General features: G+C 35.0%; 1 protein-coding gene across 4 annotated transcripts in view; it reads left to right on the forward strand.

Moving 5' to 3' along the window:
* Positions 1–21,202, forward strand: part of ZBTB7C (zinc finger and BTB domain containing 7C) — a 552,014-nt gene that overhangs the window by 459,467 nt on the left and 71,345 nt on the right. The window contains exons 2-3 of one of the 4 annotated variants that reach the window (XM_051969650.1): positions 741–815; positions 10,656–10,699. The exons of 1 other annotated variant lie outside the window; for it this stretch is intronic. The gene's annotated coding sequence lies outside the window, so the exon portion shown is untranslated. The remainder of the gene's footprint in view (positions 1–740; positions 816–10,655; positions 10,700–21,202) is intronic. 2 more of the 4 variants (XM_051969653.1, XM_051969651.1) reach the window with 2 other exon arrangements.

The following is a 21,202-nucleotide window of genomic DNA, read 5'->3' on the forward strand; positions in this document are numbered from 1 at the left end:
ATTCTTCATTCTTCCTACCTTTTCTGATTACTTATCCCTTCTGTGGTTTATCCCTGAGCAGCTATTTTTGAGTTTGTTCAAGTCTTATTTCTGACATCTGTGGTTTGAAGTACCAATGCCCTTCTTGTCTTGACTTCCAGATTGTAAACTCTCCCATATGTCCCAGACACGGTGTCCAGTACACAGTGAACACTCAGGAAATACACCCTCTCATATAATCTTCCATGACTACGCTTCACTCTAAAGGGCTATCACTGTGTTTTCCTGCTTTCCTATAAGCATCTCCTTTCATACTTATCTATGTTCAGCTCTGTCCCAATTGTTCTCAAGGTCACTGTTTCACAAGAGTGGAGGAGTTCATTTCCCATGGGGTATGATTTGAGGAGTTCCAGGAAAGACCCCTGACAGGATAGGAGAATGAGTGGGAATTTTCTCCTACAAACTTTCCCCTAGAAATTGAAATTCTACGATTAGAGATTAAATTCTTTGCAATTTTTAGTCCATAAGAGCCCCTTGATTAATTATAAATATCCACAGGAAGGGTCTCTTTTAATTTATCTATGGACTTAATTTTTAATCAGATGCTTTAGCAGGGAAAGGAAGTATCTGCAGGAATGGAGCACTAGAGAGTTTCCTAGGATGGAGAGCAAAGGGAGAGATGTGGAAAGGGATAAAGTATAGAAAGGAGATATGAGAAGACCCCTCAAGATGAAGTTGTGTCTTGTTTTGTTTTTTTACAGTTTTCTGAAATCTGGACTCTGGAATAAAATTTGACCAGAGTCCCATTGCTGGAAAAGCATATTTATCCAGGAGGGGTGAGTAATTATGTTCAAGCTTAGGGATCTTAACTTGAATAAAATAAATATAGTAAATAATATAATAAACATATTTGAAATAATACATAATAAATATTTATTACAACATATTAATACATATATAAAATACAATGAATAAGATAACATATGTGCATGTATGTATCTGTACACGTGTGTATATATACATATGGGTTTATGTAATATTGTTGCATATATATGTCATGTTCTATATTTGCATATTATCTAATATGCTAATGTATTCTATCATATTATATATATATATATATATGTGTACATGCATGTCTCTTTAAGGTTTACAAAATAATTTACTTAATAATAATTGAAATTTATCTAGTGATTTACATAAATACATTATCTCATTTAAACTTGAAAACATTGTATTGAATGTATTATAAGTCACAGGACCATAGATTTAGAGCTAGAACCTTATTGTTACCTAGTTAACCTCTTCATTTATGGATGAGGAGACTGAAGCTCATAGTGATTAAATGTCTCATCTCAATCATCATAGGAGAGGCCCAGATCCTCCCAATTGCAAGTTCAGTTTTTTTCTTTATGATGCCATCCTGTTTTTTAGATGTTTGGTCTGTTGTGTTATCCTTACATCCTATAAGGAGGTAATTAATATCAATCCCTAAGTCCCTAAACCATCTTCTAGTGCCCTGCCTGCCCTGATACTTCAAAAACAGACCCCCCCCTCCCATCCTGTTCAATCACCTGATATCTATTTCTTCTAAGTCTTTTACCAAGACTTAACCTAAGGCTTTAGAAATCTGAATAGGATAAGAACACTACCTAGTCATTAGATTTCTGATGAAAAGTTCAGACCATTAAAGTCTACAAGAGAACAGAAAACTTATCATATAGGAATTACACAGTAACCTCTGAATCAGAAAAGGAAAAATGATTATAGATAAACAGTTAATCAACAAGTATTTATTAAATAGTTCCTCTGTGCCAAACATTGTTCTAGTTACTAGAGAGACAAGGATAAAGAATGGGGAATGTGATGTCTACTCTATTATGCCCTGGGATCCTCTCTATGATGGATACCAAGGTGTGCATGGCTTGTGTAGCCCCCACTTAAGATCCAAGGAGGAAGACAAAGCATATAAAAAGATAACTAATACTACAAGCCAGAGTGTCAGGCCAATGTGTTTCATTATTGTGAGAATTGGCATCAAAAACAGACTCCAAGAAATGTCTTACCCAGGAAGCAGGTTGGATCAGGGCTGTAGGATGGGTTAGCTTTAACAGGCAGACAGGTGCCCCTCTAATACTAAAGTCATAGGAGCTAGCATTTAAATGGTGCTTTAAGGTTTGTGAAGGTCTTCATAAATACCTCATGATAATCTTGGAAGGCTGGTGATTGTTATTATTAAGTATTGTTAATACAAATTAATAATATAATTTATGATATATTAATACAATTTATCACATAATTATAATTAGTAACAATAATATTACTGCTAAAAGATCCAAAAGAAGGCTTCTATTATGTTAGGAGATATCATGTTGTATAACAACAGTTATACAGAATGAAGGATTATGGGTAGATAATGGTAAATACTGTTTGTTAATAGGAAAATCTATGTAAGCCAGATCAGTAGTCTATTGAAGAAGATCATAAGTGATGGAGGAGATCAATTTAGGAAGAATTTGTTGTGCACTGGAGTAATTGGGGCAATCTGGAGAAGGTGAGATTTGAATTGGGAATTCAAGGATAGATAGGATTCAGATAAACAAAAAGAAGGTAAAACAGTTTGAACAAAGGCCAGGAGCTGAGACTACACAGGATAGTCAGGAAGATGCACAGTCAGAGGGTTAATCTAGCTAGACTGAAGTGTATACAAAGAGAAGTATGGAAAAATCAAGCTGTAAAGGTAGATGGGAACCAAATTGTGAAGGTCCATGAATTCTTTCTTTTTCCCATTCCCCACATACCTATTTCTTCCCAGTTTGTCTCTCTTTATTTCTCTTTCTCTTCTCTCTTCCCTCTTTCTCACCTCTTCTTTTTTCTCTTTTCCTTTTTTCCTCCAATTCTCCTCACTGTGGGGACCTTTGAGGGATAGAGAGGTGACTAAATCCTGCCACCTCTGTGCTGACCTCTGTATTCTGTTCAGCATCACTTGGAGGGGTTCTCTGAAAAAAAAAAATGCACTTAGTTTGAGCATAAGGAACTGTAGTCATTCAGTAAAATGGCCTTGAAACTGTACATGTTATTGGGAAAAAAAAAAAAAAAGCTTTTAACACCCTAGGTAGAAGTCTCCTTTGAAATAATTTCAAAAATCACTATTAAGAATGATACCCCAAAAGCCAAAGAGAAAGCCACCCTCTGGTTTCCAGCAAGCCGAAGAAATATGTGGTGTGAAAACACATTTAATCTTTTCTGGCTAGTGCATGAACGGTACATACTTGTGCACACAGAGCCCCTGAATTTAGTCTCCTCACAATGTTAGAATTCCTGAGTACAGAAATGTTCTAAATGTTCTCATACACAGGGCACAGTAAGTGGCCTTCTCTCTTTCCCCCTTTTTTAATGATCTAAGAAAAACCGGGGGCTTGTAGGAAAAAACGCCTGCTGTCTCTGAACGTGGGTGTTTTCCAGTCACTTTCCAGGCTTGGTTCCCACCCAAGGGAAGAAAAATCACGGAGAAGAAATCCTAGTAATTGGCTACATAGCCCAGTGTGAACCTTTCTAAGCACCCGCTCCACTGGGGAGGCAAAGAAGGAGAGATCTCATGGGTTCCTGAATTTATACCACAGGGGAATAATTCACAAGAGTTTCTTGTTGCTTTTGGATTAAGGGGGCTGTCCCCTATGTTCCCACAAAAAGAAATAACAATCCATTAATTGTGTTTAGTTCTTTATTTTTTTCAAAGCATTTTTCTACCCAGTATAAGGATTTAGTTTTCCAGTGAGGTAAATAAGACAGATATGTTCTCATTTTATTGAGAAAGAAATTAAGGACCAGTAAATTTAAGTGTATACATACTGCCATCAGTGTCCATGCAGTATCATTTCTTACTCCAAAAATGTCAGTGATCCTAATATCTTAAGGATAAAGTCCAAACTATTCATACTGGCATTAAGGCCTACTAATCTGGTTGCGACCTTCACATAGTCTATTCATCATTCCCCCCAAACCAATTTCTACATTCTAATCTCCATACCTTTGTTCACATGATTTTTCTGCCTAAAATGCCTTCCATTGATCCTATTTGCTTAGATCTACCTCTCCTTCAAGGCCCCCATATCCCATTTCCCCTAGGAGCCTTCTGGACCAATCCAGCCTGCCATACTCTCTTCATCCACCTTTGAACACCTTTAGAATTTAATATCTGTACCATTTTTGGGACTGTTAGTCATATAATGAATTGTGATATTTACTATAATCCCATGAATTGTAGTAAGAAAAGGGCCAAGTTAGCAAATCTCTCAACATTCCCCACATAACATTTCCATACATTCAATTGATGCTTTTGTTAATAGCAATATAACAACTCACATTTACATAGCACTTTTAAAAATACAAAGTGTTTTTGCTCCCTGGCCAGCTCTGTAGAAGTCAATAATTATTTATCTTAAAAAAATTCATTTAATTTTTACATCACTTCATTTACCAATATATCTCCCCATTCCAGAAACCTATTGCTTCTAATACAAGATAAAAAGTAAAGAGAAAAAATAAAAAGATAGGAGGCAAAACCAACAAATAGCATCAAGCAACTTGGGCAATATATGTAATGTTTCGCATCCATAGTCCCCACTTGTGCAAAGAAGGAAAGTGAAATGCATTCTCATAACTCCCCTTTAGGTCCAAGCTTGGTTATTATAATTATACAATGTTCAGTTTTATTTTATTGTTGTCTCTGTTCTTTCTTTTTCATTACATATACATAGTTTCCCTGGTTCTGCTTATTTAATTTTGCATCTGTTAGTATAAGTCTTTTCATGCCTTTCTGTATTCTCTATGTTAATCATTCTCTTCAGGACAGGAAAATGCATTTATGTTCACAGTTGAGGGTTAGTGTTGCCAACTTGATTTTTCTTTTTTTTTTTTCCCAAAGAAAATTCTCTTTTATTAAAAAAGCAAATAAGACATCCATATTCATAAGCTAAAGTCTCTTTTTTATTAAAGCTTTTTATTTTCAAAACATATGCATAGATTATTTTCAACATTCACCTTTTCAAAACTTTATGTTCCTAATATTTTTTATCTCTCTTCCCTCCCCCCTCCCCTAGACAGCAAGTAATCCAATATATTAAACATGTACAATCCTTCAATACATATTTCCATAATGATCACACTGCATAAGAAAAATCAGATCAAAAAGGAAAAAAAATGAGAAAGAAAACAAAATGCAAACAATCACAAAAAAAGTGAAAATACTATGTTGTGATCCACACTCAGTCCCCATAGTCCTAGTCCTCTCTCTGAGTGCACAGGGCTCTCTCCATTACAAGATCATTGGAACTTGAATCTCCTCGCGGCCAACTTGATTTTTCTAAACAGCAGATTTTGCTTATGTTATTCTCACTCAAGCTCTGGTGACTATTACCTATTACCAGTGGCTTTCTATTACCTTTAGGATTAAAAAAAAAAAAGAATAACACCCTTGTTTATTGAGTTTATCATGTAAAGGTCTTTACAACATATCTTTCCCTTCTTCTATATAGCTTTCATCCATACATTCTATGTTTCAGAAGTACTGGCACATTTGTTTTTCTGAACATAAAATGCTCCCAGCTCTGTATTTGTTAAATGAATTAATTAATTTGATTTTGAAGAATAATAGAGACACTTAAGCTGAATTTTTCTTGACACAGACCTCTGACGAAATGTAGTTTAGATATAATAAAGACAAAGATTAGTCAGTTCATGCCATGAAACCCATAAAGGATGTTTACTTCTAAGCAGTGAAATTATATAAAGTCCAGGGAAAATCTGGGATTGAATCCCCCTTCAATGCTAACTAATTATGTGGCCATGAATTCACTTCCTCTTTCTTAGTATTCATTTCTCCATCTATTGGCATAACAAAATATGTAATATATATCTCACAGGTTGTTGTGAAGATCAAATGAGATAATTTATGTAAAACACTTTGCAAATCTTAAAGTGCCATATAAATATCAGTTCTTATCCATAACATAATAATTAGGCATAAAAAAAAAAACTGGAGGCACACTTTCATGCTGCTCTAGTAGGCAGCCTGTTACAGTGGGAAAATCTTGGGTCTCGTGAGACTTGAGTTGCAGTCAGAGGAATCACAGAATGGCAGAGCTAGAGGAGACCTGAAATCATCTAATATATCTAAAGCTGTGCTACAGCCTATTCAAATCACCTTACAAGAACCAATGATTAAGTTTTCAATGTGAGTATTTATACCTCAGAAATCAACAAAGGCTACAAATCAGGGCTTGATTTACTGTTTGTTGATTTCCTAGAATTAAAAAAGTGATAGAGATGATCTTAATAATGCAGATTAAACTTTGTGTGTATACATACATGTAATAGTTGTTGTTATTCAATTATTTAGTCATGTTCAATTCTTCATGATTCTGTATACCATACCATCCATGAAGTTTCCTTGACAAAGATATTGGGATGGTTTGCCATTTCCTTATTAAGGTTAGTGACTTGCCCAAGATCACACAACTAATGATTGTCAGAGACCAGACTTGGACTTAAATTTTCCTAATTTCAAACTCATTACTTAACCACTAAACCACCTAGCAACCTGAATATACTCAATTAAAAAATAGTAAAAACAAAAAAACAAAAAAAACAAAAACAAAAAAAAAAAGATTCAAGTCAATCCATTCTATGAAATACTTAATGTACATCTAGTCCAATATATGCATGACTTGAGAGAGGATATATGTATGTGTTTTATACATACATATATGTATACGTAGGTATTTATACACATATATCCATATATAATAATTAATTATTATTATATATGGATATATGAGTATATGTGTGTATGTATGTGCACATATATACACAACATATATTTTCCTCTCCTACATAAATCCTAGCTACTAAATCTTTCTTAATTCAATCTAAAATTGAATTAGCTTCCTTAAATGTCAAATCATATTGTCAAATCACTAGTATGAATCAAATTCATAGTTAGCTTTCAGGCTACCAAAACTTTCTCTCTTATTCTCTTTGTGTCTCTGTCGCTCTCTGTCATTCTCTTGCTCTCTCAATCTCTGTCTCTCTCCCTCTCTGTGTGTCTCTGTCTCTCATAGACACATGCACATATTATATGATAAAGCATGTATATTACATATATACATATGTGCACATATGTATTTATGGTTCTGTACCTGTATGCATGCACCACGTGTATACACACAGTTAAACATTTACCAGGACAGCATTCTACCATACTGTTAAATACAGTTAAATAACTGTTAACCTCTGTTTATCTCAGTTTATCTCAGTTTCCTCAACTTTAAACTGAAGAAAATAACAGCACCTATCTAAAGTGTAGTGAGTAAAGTGCTTAGCACAGTTCAGTTGCTTATTTCCTCCCCCATCTCCTCACTTTACAGATGAGGAGAGTGAATTCATAAAGGAAAATGACTTGTCCAATCAAGACTGAAACCTAAATCTCCTGATTCCCTTTTTCCTGTTCTTTCTTCCTGCCTGCACCACCTCATTATCACATTGGTTAATTAGGATCTTCTATGCAGGGTTCCTCATTGAAGCATAATCATTTCATTAATTAGCTAAGACCCGGTGCCTCACTGACAGGATAAGTAGATGAAAAATGTCCATTGAGGCTGGGTCTTTGCTATGAAATGCACACACACAAAAATGTAAATCTGGCTTCTAGAAACGACTGATCCTAATGTGACATAATGTCTAGGCTTTTAGCCATCTATAACTGTTTGCTGGATACTCTCTAGTATACTTGGGTCTTTCCTAAAATCCGGATCTGAATGCTAGTCAAGTCTTATGAGCATAAGAATAAGAAATCTCCTTATTCCATCTCTCCATCTTCAATTCCCAAGTCCCATCAAGTCTTGGTTACTAGGCCTTTTTTTTTCCTTCAATTTTTAAACAAATTATTTAAAGTCAAAACTTTAAAAAAAAACTTAAAAAAAAAAGTTCCAAGTTCTATTCCTCATTCCCTTCCACTCTCCTTGATGATAAGCAATCAAATATATAAATCAAATTTATATATGTATAAACATGTAATTATATAAAACATTTCCATGTTAGTCATTTTGTAGAAAAAGATTCAACTAAAAGAAAAAAAATGAAAGTAAAAATAGCATGCTTTAGTCTATATTCAATCAATATTAATGCTTTCTTATAAGCTAAAAGTATGTTTCATCATTAATCCTTTGGGATTGTCTTAAATCATTGTATTGCTGAGAATAATTCTTCATGGAATAATATTGTTATTATGTATCAAGTTCTCCTGGTTCTGCTTACTTCACTTTGCATCAGTTTATGTAAATCCAAGTTTTTCTGAAATCACACTGCTTGTCATTTCTTATACTACAATAATATTCCATGACAATCATGTACCACAGATTGTGTACCACTCCTCAATTGATGAGCATTCCTCTGATTTCCAATTCTTAGCCATCACAAAAAGAGCTGCTATAAATATTTTTGTACAAATATGTCTTTTCCCCTATTTTTGGATGTTTTGGGAATAGATCTAGCACTGGTACTACTGGATCAAAGGGTACACACAGTTTTATAGCCCTTTGGGCGTAGTTCCAAATTACACTTCAGAAAAGTTGAATCTGTTCACAACTCCATCAACGACGTTTTAGTATCCCAGTTTTCCCACATCTCTTCCAACATCCTACATTTTTCCTTTTTTTGTCATGTTAGCCCTAATAGATATGAGGTAGTACCTCAGAGTTGTTTTAATTTGCATTTCTCTGATCAATAGTGATTTAGATATTTTTTCATATGCCTATAGATAGTTTTGAAATCTTTGAAAACTGTGTAGTCATATCATTTTACCACCTATCAATTGAGGAATGACTTGTATTTTTATAAATTTGATTTGAGAAATGAGGACTTTATCAGAGATACTAGTTGCAAAAATTTCCCCCCAGTTTTTTGTTTTCCTTATAATTTTAGTTGCACTAGTTTTGTTTATGCAAGACTTTTTAATTTTATATAATTAGAATTATCTATTTTATGTTTTGTAATGCTCTCTATAGCTTCTTTAGTCCTAAATTTTTTTCTTCATACATAAATCTGACAGATAAACCGTTCCATGCTCTCTTAATTTACTTATGGTATCACCCTTGATGTGTAAATCGTGTAACCCTTTTGGCTTTTTCTTGGTATACAATGTGAGATGTTAGTCTCTACCTAGTTTCTGCCATAGTATATAATTTTTCCAGAAGTTTTTTCAAATAATGAGTTTTTTGTTCCAAAAGCGTAGATCTTTAGATTTATTATATATATGGTAATTTACTAAAACATAATCTATACCTAATCAATTCCACTGATTCATAACTTTCTTTCTTAACCAGAACCAAATTGTTTTGATGATTACTACTTTATAATACAGTTTGAGATCTGTTACATCTAGACCAGCTTCTTTTGAATTTGTTCTTATTGATTTCCTTAAAATCCTTGAGCTTTTGTTCTTTTAGATAAATTGTGGTTATTTTTTTCTAGCCCTGTGATAGTTTTATTAGTATCACTTGAATAAGTAGATTAGTTTAGGTGGAATTGTTATGTTTATTATATTAGTTCAGCCTACTCATGAGCAATTAATATTATTTCCAGTTGTTCAGATCTGACTTTGTGTGAAAAGTATTTTGTAGTTGTATTCATATAGTTCCTGTGTTTGTGTAGCAGGTAGATACTCAGGTATTTTATATTGTCTATAATTATTTTAAATGGAATTCTTCTTTTTATCTCTTGCTGCTGAACTCTGTTAGTAATACATAGACATGCCAGTGATTTACATGGGTTTATTTTGAATTCTGCAACTTTGATGAAGTTAATAATTTCAAATTTTTTTTCATTGATTCTGTATGATTTTGCATAAAATCATATTCTCTGCAAAGAGTGATAGTATTGTTTCCTCATTGTCTATTCTAATTTCTTTAATTTCCTTTTCTTATTGCGATAGCTAACATTTCTAGTAAAATGTTGAATGATAGAGGTGATAATGGGCATTCTTGCTCACCCCTGCTTGTACTGGGAAAGCTTCTTGCTTAACCCCATTACAGATTATAATTGCTGATGGTTTTAGACAGATATTACTTATTTTAAAATAAGTTCCATTTATTCCTATACTCTCTAGTGTTTTTAATAGGAATAGGTGCTATATTTTATCAAAGGCTTTTTCTGAGTCTATTAAGCTAATCACATGATTATTTTATTATTGATATGATCAATTATGCTGAGGGTTTTTCTAATATTGAATGAGCCCTGCATTCCTAGTATAAATTCTATCTAGTTATTACTAGACCTTTCTTAATTGAGTCTAAAATTGAATTAGCCTCCTTGGATGTCAAATAATATCGTTTATTTATAGTGATTTTTCAGGCTACTAAAATCTCCAGATTTTTTTTTCAGACAAACTCATTTCTAGTTACCCTTCTGCACCCATCATGTGTTTTGTTTGTTTGTTCTCTGAGGAAATCAGTTTTACGTGACTTGCCCAGGGTCACATAGTTAGCAAGTTATCAAGCATATTTGAGGCTGAATTTGAACTCAGGTCCTACTAACTCCAGGACCTATACTCTATCCATTGCATTACCTAGCTACCCCAATGTATTTTTTTAACACTCAGTTTCTTTTTAATTTTTCAGTTTCAAATTCTCTCCTGCTAGCCTTTACCCCACCCATTGAAAAGGTAAGCAATATAATATCCATTATATATATGAAGTTATACAAAGTATTTTAAACAAATTTTAACCTAATACTTTTCATTTTAATCTAATATTTAATTTAATCTAATATTTTTTAAAAACACAACTTATTTCATTTTATTTGAATTGGACCTTCATTCTATTCTATGAGATCTATTTAACGTTAAAATCTGTAACCCTGTGTTAGCTATCTCTGACCAATCCTTACTTCCATTTTCTGTCTCTCTTTTCTAAAATCTAAGTTGCTTGAAGGAATTTCCTACACACAAATCTGAGACACCGCCCCTCTTCTGCCAATAAACACAAAGTCTTTTCTTCCCATTGGAATTGTATCTCTTCATGTCTTCAGAACTCATTTACTCAGAGCTTTCCATCCATCTTGTGCTGGTTTTCCCTTGAAGGGTTTATAATTCTTCCCCCCCCACCCCGAATTCTTTAGGAAACATGTTAGACTATGCCTTCTCCTTATGTTAGAATTTTAAGACAAAGTGGTCACTTTTCTCCTTTATTTCCTACTCTAGCAATGAGTCCTTCTTTGTTGATGAGAGTCAGATCTAAAAGAAGTAGAGGACTATGGATATAGAACATTAGTAGCCAAGTCACTATATCAGTTTTTTTTTTCCCCTGAGTCAATTGGAGTAAGTGACTTGCCTAGGGTCCTACAGCTAGGAAGTGTTAAGTGTCTGAGGTCACATTTGAACTCAGGTCCTCCTGACTTCAGGGTTGGGGCTCTATCTACTGCGCCACATAGCTGCCCCATCAGTTATTTTTTCCTAACCATTTTTCTGTGCTACAGGGGAAGACTTGCTAATAGATGGCCAGAAGTGACTGTTATATAAAAGCAGAAGGTAGTAATAAAAATTATTCATATTTAACAATCAGTTCCTGGGAAAATTATAATTGTAACTCTTAAGAACTTTATTATTATTAGGGCACTTAGAAAAAGTATACATAGACAGAGAGCAAGAGTATGAGTTAACTATGATGGGATGATCTCAAAAAAAACAAAATAATAGGTGGGAAAGAAGGATGCACTGAGAAAGGAAAAGGAAGAAGGAAGAATAGGAAAAATTTTATCAATAAAAGAGACATGAAAGGAAGAGATTTTATAGTAGAAGGGAAGATAATAGTATAGCAGGCAGAGCTTGAATCCTACTTTCATCAGAATTGGATCAAAGAGGGAATAGCATACATGCTCTATTATTTATAATAATCTATTTTACCCTATAGGGAAGTAGGGGGAGAAGGGATAAGAAAATGAAGGAAGAGGTGCTGATAGAAGGGAGGGCAGATTAAGGGAGGTGGACTTTTGAGGAGGAAGAGGGTAAAAAAAGAGAGAGAAGAAGAAATGGGGGAAAGTAGGATGGAGGGAAATGCATAGTTAGTAATTATAACTGTGAATGTGAATGGGATGAACTCCCCCATAAAACAGAAATAGATAGCAGAGTGGATTAGAAACCATAATTCAACAATATATTGTTTGCTAGAAACACTCTTGAAACAGAAATACCCAGCACAGAGTAAAAATAAGAGGATGGATACCTTAGCTGAGGCTGAAAAAAAAAAAAGGCAAAGATAGCAATCATCATTCATTCACGCCTTAAAATTTCACAATTAAATGTAGAAAGGCAGAAATATTAAATTCATCCTTTTTAGATCATGATGCAATAAAAACTACATTTAATAAAGGGCCAGATAGATTAAAAATTAATTGGAACTAAATAATCTAATCCTAAAGAATGAGTGAGTCAAACAACAAATCACAAAAACAATCAACAATTTCATCAGAGAGAATAATAACAATGAGATAACATACCAAAATTTATAGGATGCAACCAGAACAGTATTTAGGGAAAATTTATGATTTCTAAATGTTAACATCAATAAAGAAGAAAAAGAGCAGATTTATAAATTGGGTATGCAACTAAAAAAGCTAGAAAAAAATGAACAAATTTTAAATTTCCAAATAAATACCAAATTAGAAATTCTAAAAATCAAGAGAAAGATTAATAAAATTGAAAGAAAAATATTGAATTAATAAATAAAGTTAAATGCTAGTTTTATGGAAAATCCAATAAAATAGATAAATCATTGTTTAATTTGATTAAATAAAAAGAAAAAAGAAAAGCATATTACTGATATCAAAAATGAAAAGAGTGAATTCACTACCAATAAATGGGAAATTAAAATAATAATTAAGAACTTTTTTGCCCAATTGTATACCAATAAATTTGACAATCTAAGTGACATGGATGAATATTTACAAAAATATAAATTGCCCAAATTAACAGAAGAGAAAATAGAATACTTGATCAAACCCATTTTAGAAAAAAAATGGATTTACAAGTGAATTGTACCAAATATTTAAAGAACTATTAATTCTAATACTATGTAAACTATTTGGGGAAGAATAGACAAGGAAGGAGTTCTCCAAATTCCTTTTTTGCACTCAAATATGATGCTGATACCTAATGCAGAAAGAGCCAAAACAGAGAAAGAAAACTATAGACCAGTTTCTCTAAAGAATATTTACATAAAAAAATTAAATAAAATGCTAGCAAGAAGATTATAGCAATTTATCACCAGGATCATACACTAGGACCAAATGGGATTTAAAACAGGAATGGTTCAGTATTCAATGATTGTCTAGTCTCTCCAAAGTTATGGTCACTTTTCCCCTGCTTTCCAAAAAACCTCCCTCCCAGAGGATTGGTTCCAACTATTGAACTGGTATTCTCTAAATTGGAACTTTTTTGCATTAGTTCATAATTTGTTTTGTTTTGTTTTAGGATTAGATTTCCTTATCTTGTGTAGGCTGGAAGTGTAGGAGTTATTCTCAGGACAGATCCTACTACTTATCAACTTGGAACCTTGGACCTACTCTGTTCAAATTCTGGCTTTCTGCCATTTGTGTATCCTTAAATCACTTAAGCATTCTGTGCCTCAGTTTCCTCCTCTGTAAAATAAATGGATTAGACTAGATGACCTCTGAAATCCTTTCTAGATCTATGATCCTATGTTTTCTAGATTCTTTATTGGAAAAAAAAATGAGGGCATAGACTGGATCAATGGTTCTTAAAATATAGCGCCTTAAGACTTTTCAGGGTCAGAGAGAGACAGAGACAGAGAAAGAGACAGAGAGAGAGAGAGAGAGAGAGAGAGAGAGAGAGAGAGAGAGAGAGAGAGAGAGAAAGAGAGAGAGAGAGAGAGAGAGAGAGAGAGAGAGGAAGGGACCTGCTCCAGCAAATGTTAGTTGAATTTCAGTCTCCTGACACTTCTATATCATGTCTCCATACCAAACTTGTCATTTGTTTCTCAAACTCCCCTACTATGTTTTCTTTTGGTGGTGGTTTATAGTATACTCTGAAGACATTAGTACACAAATGTGGCGATGTCATCTCTTGTTTTTAGAAAATATGTGTGCATACATATATGTAGTCTTCTCACATTCAGTCAGTGAATTTTTTTGATTATTACTGTGCTGCTATGAATGCGGTACTAATCAATAAGATCCTATCTCAACATCGATAGAATTTTAAGTCTAGTAAAAGGGAAAAGTCAAGTATATAAAAAACTATGATATAAGGTAAAATGTGAAATACTATAAGAGAGATACATAGTAATATAGTAGTTTAGAAGAAAAATAAATCATTTCTTGTTAAAGGTATTAGAAAAATATCATGGAAGTAATAGTAATTGGCTTAATTCTTTAAGGAAGGTATAGGGAGGTAGGAAATTGGACAGATGGAGCTAGAGAAGGATATGGTGGGATATTATTCCAGATGGAGGGAACAATGTGAGGACAGGAGGACAGGCAGGATGGGAAAACTGTTGAATGTATGTTTAGGGACTAGATGGTAATAGATATTTATTAAGTATTTAAATAAAGTATTATTTGTGTTAACAACTCTATACAAGCCTGTATAGCAGATGTTTTCTTTTTCCAACATCAGAGGAACTGGATCATAGAATTCTGTGATTTTAGTCAAGGGAAGAGATAGGTGAGATTTGAGGTCAGTTTCTCATCTTTTGATTTGCTCTAGGTTCTGACCAGCCTGCCCACATCCCTTGTTTCTTGTGTGGTAGGAACATAAATCTGGACAGAGAAAGAGGCTCAGTAGGATTTAGGGAAATCAATGATGGGAAAGATTTTAACATAGCCTCCCCCTATCTTAGTTTCCTATCCTTAAGCTAGCATGAACTCTTCAATGCTTTTGTAGTCATTCACTTTCAAATATGATAGCATTGTGCTTTGAGAGCCTGAGATAAGATATTGGTACATCATACTTTATTTAATAGATACTTATGTAATAGATTCATGGAAAATTGAATATAAATAGAATTTTTATCAATTGTAGTAAATTATGAAAATTTGTCATTTAAAAAAACCCTGTGATCCTTCCTTCCTTCTTTCTTAGCCTATAATTCATTACAAAAGCACATATCAAGTGTTTAAAATTTTGGACCCTGAATTCTTAGAACTGAAGAGTTTCTTGTATAATAATATCTATCTCTTGACTTCAGTTACAGAAAAAAAAATGTTCCAAAGTTGACTGTTTCAATAGCAAACATAAATATATTTGACTTCAAATTCTGGCTTTCTGCCATTTGCATATCCTTAAATCATTTCAGCATTCTGTGCCTCAGTTTCCTCATCTATAAAATAAATGGTTTAGGCTGTATGATCTTTAAAGTCCCTTCCAGATCTATGCACTTGTGGTTTTTAGATTCTACACTGGAAAAAATGAGGGGATGGATTGGCTCAATGGTTCTTAAAATATAGTCCCCAAGACTCTTTCAGGGGTCTACAAGGTCAAAACCATTTTCAAAATAATACTATAACATTTTAATTTTTCAGTGAGGCAAATAATGATAGATATAATCCCTATAAACCAAAGCTCTTTGAGGGGGAGAGGAGGAATTCTCAATAATTTTTAAAAGTTCAAAAAGTTTTAGACCTGCTCATCTAAATTGTCCCTGAGGCTCCTTTTAACTCTAACTCTTCAGATGTTCTCTTTGACCTTATAAATAGCATGAACTGAGTCTACTTTTAGTTTGCTTTTAGGCAGAGTCCAGTGCTAGGCACATAAGGTATGAAGAGATTTAGGTGTGGCTGGGTGTTATTTGGGATAAGGGTAGGAAGGGGGAAGGGACAAAAAAAAAGGGGAAGATTAGAGTCCACTTCATGTCTCATGGTCCAATGAATACAGACTAAAAGTTACAGGGACTTACTTGTAGAATCATTCAATCAGACTAACCAACCACCTTATCATCAATGGACTGGAAATTTCAGAGGTCTAGGAATCCATAACTTTAGAACTTCAGAGAAACTGAGAGTTGGGAAGAAAAAGAACGATGACAGTTTTTTATTTGTTTGTTTGTTTTATGGCCAGGGAAGGAAGCTCAAGGTCTACTAAGTCTGTGGCTTAGAGTCAGAGACAAATGATAGATTTGGTTGACCTCTGCCTCTTGGCTTTTTCATAGAGAGGGCAGTTATTAGATGGACAACTAGGACCACTCTGAGGCCACTCAATTTAATGAGATCACATCTGCACTCAAGCACTTGGCTTTCAGAGAGAAGAGCAAATTTACTCCAAAGAAATCCCAAAGGAAATTCATTCACATGGGGATATTAAAAGTCAGCCATTTAACAGCACTGGGAAATAAATATTTTCCTTCCACTTTGTGGGGAGTAAGCTCCAGAATTCTCATTCTATTCTTGGGAACCAACAGGAGCCAGATAAACTCACTATGTTGAGATATGCCATTGGCTGTCTAGACCCTCACCCCAATTCACAGAAAAAGCCAGTTTGGAGTTTGGTACTGGAAAATCCCATCTGATTCCTGAAGGCAAAGGTTTAGGGCTTAGTGACCATTGCTTTTCCCTTTTCCTGTTTCTAACAATCCATTCCTCTTTTCTCTGAGCAGCTTTCTGCCTCACCTTAATTTCTTTGTAAGACTAATTATATTTTCTGAGTTCTCTCTTTGTCTGAAGGGTTCTATGTGAGAAGCCTATCATTAAATCTCTTACACCCTAAGACAAAAATGCAAAGAGGTGTAGCTAAGATGGAAGGATATTTAATGCTGTGGAATTGGGTGAGAATTTGGAAGATAAAAAATAAAGAAGATCTAAAATTCAAAGGTTTTCACCTTTCCAGTAAAAGGCTACATGAAATTCCAAGCAGTTATTAAACTTCAAATATACTTATGTACATATATGAATGTATATATGTATGTATATATATATATATATGAATACATAAAGATTATATAGTAGATATATAGATATTGGTATAATTAACGAGCTTTCCAGAGCTCTTTTTTCATTATAAAAATACAGTGATTCTATGATTATGCTGATCTTTAATATTTGGCTATTAGAGAGGATCACTGAAAGTTTTGTTTAATACTTTATTTTTCTTTTGGGGAAAATGGAGGCAGGAGGGTGGTCTAGATGACTTCTGGAGTCCCTTACATTCTAGATCTATGATTAGATGATGCTGTTCTACTGGAAACTTGATGAAGTAACTCTAGAGACTGTATTAAGTCATTAGCTGAACTGAGAGTGTTGTTGTCTTTCCTATATTTGGATTATGCTGCTGACCCACCATCAATATGACTCTAGGTTTAAGATGTAACATCTCCTGTCCCCACCACTTACCTCAGCCTCCAGAGTAGGTATTGGTTTTCTCTGCCTCCGTTCCTCACTCCTCTTCTACCCCTTCCTTTTGCTCAAAATTACATGGACATTTGCATTATTTGACAAGGCATTATAAGTATCAATACCTAGGAAAAGAGAGAAGTTAATTGGTTACTTGCATTTTAAATTTACTCTGTCCAAAGTGAAATCATTTTCTCTATGCCAACCTCAAGCAGACTCCCTTTCCTAACTGTTCCCAACATAATCAGAGTACCAACAGATTCTCTGAGAATGGAAATTAGAAGCTTCATTTAGGATTGACTTTAACAAAGAGGCTGAACAGGCAACCGTCTAGATATTTGGTATCATAATATACATAATATAAAAATATAAATATAATATAATAGCATAATAAATTTTTATAGTGCCTACAACATGACAGGCACTACGCTAAGCACTTTCTAAATAATATCTCATTTAATCTTCAAAACATCCCTGGCAGATAGATGCTATTTATTATTCTCATTTTATAATGGCAAAATTTGAAGCAAAGTTAAATGACTTGCTAGGTCACCCAGTTAGTAAGTGTCTGAGGTCAGATTTGAACTCAGGACTTCCTAAATCCATGGACACAGTGGACAAAATACTGGGCTTGGAATCAGGAAGACTCATCTTCCTCAGTACAAATCTGATCCCAGCCACTGACTAACTGTGTGCCTCTGGGCAAATCAGTTAATCCTGTCTGCCTCAGTTCATATAAAATGATAGAGAAAGAAATGGCAATCCACTCCAAGAAAATCCCCAAATAGGATCATGGAGAGTTAGACTGAAATGATCGAACAACTTTTTAAATCCAGTCCCAGTGCTCTATCCACTACACTTCCTGGCTGGTGTGACTTCAGATATTCTGGGAAGCACCCCCTGACACCCAAAAGACTGCCCTTCCCCTACTGATTAGTTGATGCTTGACATTCCATCATTTCACAGTCATGGCTTTCATTTAAGAATTTGTCATCTACCACTAAAATAGTATTATCCTTGAGAGTGTAAACAGATTTAGACATGATTTCCTATACTGGGCAGAGAGCTGGCCTCAGGAAGATCTCAACTCAGTCAGTAAATATTTATTAAGTACCTTCTATGTGCCAAAAACTATGCTAAGAAAGGTAAAAGACACTCCCTGTCCTTGTTTTTCCTCTGATAGATACTGGCTCTATGGCCTTTGGCACGTGCCCTAGACAGCTTTCTAAGATGATAGTTGCTGAGAACTTGACAACCTGAATTGATAGAGCGAAGTCCCTAGTTTGACAATGCACTATCTCAGGGAATCTATTGATCTACTCCTTGTCTCATTATTATAATGGTCTTCTCCCTTGTCCCTCACATAACATTCTTTCTATTTTGTACTTCTCTAATATATCAAAAAAATTTTTTTCATTCATGCATTTCATTTTTATATCCTTGATACTTCTCAATAACACACCCTCAATAACACTCCCTTGTAACAACAACAACAACAACAACAAAGCTGTTACAACAGTTTAAGGCTACAGTATCTGAGAATAAGTGCAGCATTCTGTATGGCTGTTGAGAAATATCTGTTGAGAAATAATCATCTATCTCTGTAGTCATGATTGGACCAGAAATTCTAACACACTTAACATGTAATATTGTATGTCATAATTAATGTGTTAGGGTTTTATGTCTCCATTAAACTGTAAGCTCCAAGAGGGCAAGAACATGTCTCATCTAACCTTTATGCATTCTCCAGCACCTAGCACTGTAGTTCTTTAATAAATATCTGTCTTAAAAGAAATTAACCAAAGAAATGAATGAAAAGAGATTGCTATCAGCAAATCAATCAATAGATATTTATCAACAGATCCAGTTTTGTGCTAAATGATGTAAAGAAGATAGGAGAAAGAAAATATAGTGTCTTTCTCTTCATGGAACTTATCCTCTACTTAGGAAAACTCATGGATCAAGTTAGAAATTAATGAGAAAGTGTTTTTCCCCTTAGGGAATTAGAAGAAGGAGAAATCATTTATTTCATTGTTGTTCGGTTGTATCAAATTCTTTGTGACTCCATTTGGAATTTCTTGGCAAAGATACTGAAGGAGTTTGCCATTTTCTTTTTCAGCTTATTTTACAGGTGAAGAAACTGAGGAAAACAGGGTTAAGTAACTTGCCCAGGTTCACCCAGCTAGTAAGTGTCTGAGGCCAGATTTAAATTCAGGAAGCTGTGTTCCTAATTTCAGGTTCAGTACTCTATGCACTATGGGGCTACCTAACTGATTAAGTAGTGTTGGGCTTGACCACTTGACCTAAGTTGACTCTCTTTATATCCCCAAAGCATTGCCAGTGTCATTCTAACACTGATGAGATAAGTGGTAAAGCTTCCCAATTTTAAAACCTATAAGATAGTCGGGCTGCATTTAAAGGAAAGCAGCAATGGTATTTGTTATGTGTGATTTTGACCATCCATTCCTTTCTTTGGGCCTCAGTTTCTTTACCTACAAAATGAGAGGGTTGAAGTAAAATATTTTAGGATCACATTTTTAGGGCTGGAAGGGAATTTGTGGCATGGAACCCTGATTTTGCAGTTAATTAAGTGATTCAGTGGGATGAAAGTTTCTATGGCAAAATTTGAACCCAGGTTTTTCTGGCCTCAAGCCAGTTCTCAAACATGCCTTTAAAATTTTTAATCCTATGATTCTAAAGGGATGGGTGTGTGTGTGTGTGTGTGTGTGCATGTGAGAGAGACAGAGACAAAGAGAGAGACAGAAAGACAAAGACAGAGAGCCAAAGCCAAAGCCAGAGCCAGAGCCAGAAACCGACAAAGACAATGGGGAGCGAGGTGGGGAAAGGACAGAAAAGAAAGATGAATGGAGATGCGGAGGAGCTAGTTTCACAGTTACCGTGACTCGTCTAGGAAGGAGGCTATTTTTTGTTTGGCGAGGGACTCCAAAAAGGACTGAGGACAAGGATGAGGACAAGGATAAGCAATCAGGAGATCTGGGAAATGGCGTGATACAATAAATCCAGGAGCTCTTTTACCACTTCTGCCCAGAAAAGCTACCCGGAACCTGTCTGTACCTGCGCGGGCACAGCAAAGTTTGCTGTTTGCATTGTTCCCCCGCCCCACCCTGTCCCACCCCCAAGCCCAGGAATCAAGCTCCTTTCCCCTCCCCCGTGGGTGTCCCCCTCCCCAGGGTGTGACTCAGTAGGGTAGAGGCTGTATGGCAGCAGCTTAATTCAGCTGCTACATGGGCTCCTGATTTGACATGCTGAAGCGCTAGTCCTTTTTGTCTGAGACCTAATTTGTGTTGTTGCTTTTTTTTTTTTTTTTTTTTTTTTTTACTTAAAAAGAAATTCCTTCCCCGCCCCATGCCCTGCAATGTGCAGGTTAGTATAGGTGTCCCTGGCTTGGCCGGGGCCAGGAAGTAGATGCCTGGTCTGGCCTCTATTCGACTGTCCAGTGAGCCCTGGCTTAGCCAAACCAACTTTCCGTGGTCACGCTGGGCCCACTCGCCACAATGTTTCCGGCCAGGAAGTAACCCCACCCAGTGTGTGCTGTTAAATGAGATCTTTTCATTTCTTTTCCTCTTATAAACTTCCCTTTCAAATTGTTTTGTGGAGTGAGTAAGGGTTGTTGCTGGGGAGAAAAAAAAAATGGATCAGAAGCTCTACTCAGGCCTACCCTGGGAAGTTCTAAGGAAGGAGCTATCCAGGCAGGACTCAGGGGAAGATGGAAAGTGGAGCTAGGTATACTTGAAGACCCAACTTCAGGACCAGCAAACTAAAGCAAGTTGCTGCTCCCTTTCTATTGTTGTGCCATAGTTCTCTT

The sequence above is a fragment of the Antechinus flavipes genome, chromosome 1, assembly GCF_016432865.1.
Source record: "Antechinus flavipes isolate AdamAnt ecotype Samford, QLD, Australia chromosome 1, AdamAnt_v2, whole genome shotgun sequence".
Classification (NCBI taxonomy): domain Eukaryota; kingdom Metazoa; phylum Chordata; class Mammalia; order Dasyuromorphia; family Dasyuridae; genus Antechinus; species Antechinus flavipes.